The sequence below is a fragment of the Myotis davidii genome, unplaced genomic scaffold (assembly GCF_000327345.1).
Source record: "Myotis davidii unplaced genomic scaffold, ASM32734v1 scaffold393, whole genome shotgun sequence".
Classification (NCBI taxonomy): domain Eukaryota; kingdom Metazoa; phylum Chordata; class Mammalia; order Chiroptera; family Vespertilionidae; genus Myotis; species Myotis davidii.
In genome coordinates, this window is record NW_006285913.1 from 80,539 (window position 1) to 83,168 (window position 2,630).

At 36.9% G+C, this 2,630-nt stretch overlaps 1 protein-coding gene across 1 annotated transcript in view; it reads right to left on the minus strand.

Annotated features, from left to right (window-relative positions):
• PREX2 (phosphatidylinositol-3,4,5-trisphosphate-dependent Rac exchange factor 2) overlaps positions 1–2,630 on the minus strand; it is a 156,467-nt gene that overhangs the window by 80,060 nt on the left and 73,777 nt on the right. The gene's annotated exons all lie outside the window — the stretch shown is intronic.

A 2,630-nucleotide genomic window follows, 5' to 3' on the forward strand; every position in this document is an offset into this window, starting at 1 on the left:
AGCCCTTGGTGGAAGGATTAAAATGGATTGAGTAAGAGAAAATCTAGAATTCAGTTTTGGAAACAAATGTAAGTTTGATGTATCTCTGATACGTCCCAGTGGTTCATAAGCCACATGACAGAGGGACTGTACAACGAATAAGCCAGTGTATAAAGTGGCATAGTGTGCCCGGTGCACAAGCTAACTTTCATGAAGCTGTGCCCTCTTTTATACATTCATGAAGCTGTGCCCTCTCTTATAAATTTACCAGAAAAATGCTTGGGAAACCTCAAAGATAATTCCATCATCAGCCCTACCACTCCTATCTGTAACCCCCAGTTTGCTGAATGTTCTACAGTGTTCACAGCTCAATCCTGGGGCATCTGGTACCTGCAAAATGAAGTCTGTTTTCAAACGTCCTATCTTCAATAACCCCCAAGGCTCTTTATTTACTTCTTCCCTGTTTTCTGAAATCCCATGGAAGGTTTTAGACTATTCTAGACTATCCACAAATAATTTTCCTGTTTACTTATGCCTAGTACCTAAGTGTCATTAATCAGAAAATACCTCATTAGAAGGCAAAAGTATTTAGTGTTCCACAATGAAACAGGAATCACAAAGCCTTGATGAAACCCGTAACACTGCCTTATTTCATGGTGCTAAACAGTAAATTCATCTCCAGCTCCATCTGTGGACCTGAATGAAATAGGAGGATTGAGTGGAATGTCTACATGTTAAGTAAAATGTTATTTCTGGAAGTGTTCCCAAGTGACAGGGTAACCAGACTTCAGGGGAAGACAAGTTCAACACCAGGCCCTGTCACAGGAATGAGTGACTTCTAGAAAGGCTAGCCATGGGGTGTTTGGAGGCCATTTCCCTTAAAATGTGGCAAAACATCTGAGATCTGCTTCTGCATTCTGCAGACACTTCTATGCGTGACCAAGAATAATTACTACATGGTGAGAAAATTGTTTGGTAAGTAGCTTTTCAAATAATTTGGCAAGTTCGACTGTACTGCAGCATCTCTGACCTCTGAATTCTAAGGGAACGGGGAATCTTGGACAACTGTACTGTCTTAAAGTTATTATATCGCACATTGAATTATATAGAACACATTTATATTTAGAATTGAATTATACGGTGCACACAGAGAAGAGCAAGGAAGTTCCTCAAATCATTTGCTCATTTCATGTCACTTTCCTAATAAACCTGCACAGTTGGGTAATGGCTTTTAGAAGAATAGAGTGGGGAAATCTTAAGTAAAAATAGGGAATCATTTTAAGGAGTTTTGGATATGAAAAATAACTCCTTTCTGCAACTAGTGCTTTAAATGTGAAGAATTTTAAACCAAGGAAAGGGAGCCCCTTAGCTCTAACCATTTTCTTGAAAAAAATATATCTACATTAGCAGAACTTTAAAATAAAAAGGTCAAAAATTTAACACAGACAGATGAAGCCTGTACAAGTGCTAGGTAGTCGATGCATCCAAGGCTTTGTCTCCGAGGCAGTGTGCACTCAGGCAATCAATTATCTTGCCATTGACCAAGGACTCATCTGAAAAGTAGGAACAATTACTCTTGGCCTGATTGGAACATGGGATTGGTCCAGATGTTCTCCTAAAACCCTTTGAGATCTAAGATACATGACTCAATGCTTTTATTTATGGCTTTATTGGCTACATCTTCCTGAATGCATTTCCTAAATAGTTCAGAGGGAAAAACTGATTTCTTATATAGAATATATCATATAATAAAATCAGTTATATTAAATAATTATAATGCCCTAAAATATAAACTTCTCTGTCACAAGGTCACATATCCATTCTAAGACAATTCAAAAGTATCATACAGTTGTTTGAAACTAGCTTCCTGTTCTCAGAAACTTCACTGTCGAATTCATCTGTAAATGGGGCATTCACAATATGATATGCAAATATGTCATTTTTTAAAATTTATTTTCAAATTGTATTTTATTTTACTTTTTCTATCACTATTTACCCCCCCATGCCTCTTCCACCTCCACCCACCCTCTTCCCCTGCAATCACTACACTTGTCCATGTCCATGAGTTCTCTCTTTTTTCTTTTTTGCTCAATCCCTCCACCCACTCCAACACTGCCCCCCCTCCCCCACTAGAGCTGACTCCCAAGCAAAAAAAGTCATTTTTAAAAAAACTAGTGTATTAGATCTAGGAAAACAGAATTGTAATTCTAAATTAAATCATTAAAACATCTAGAAAAATAGCGTAGTAAATAGTAAATATTTAAAAATAATCTTATAGAAATGATACAGACTAAATTTCTAAGATGTGTAAAATCAGAGATGATGTCTGTCAAGACTTCATTAGTATAATGTCTCATTGCAACAAAGGCTTAAAGTAAGCTTTAAATAGTTTGTCACAACTGATCTATCCATGGAGGAATGGGAAGACGTCTGTGTGTGTGCACTACACAACACACACCCAATAGCCATCTAAATGTATAACTTCAAAAGGAGGTACACTAAAAAAAAAAAGAGGATTAATAGTGCCTATACCATTTTCAGATTCTACCAACTTTGGCTATGTTTAACAATTTCAACTCCTTGAATGATAAGCAAGCATGATGGCTGATTGCTTTTTGTATGAAGTTGTATAACAGTCACCACAAACTTGC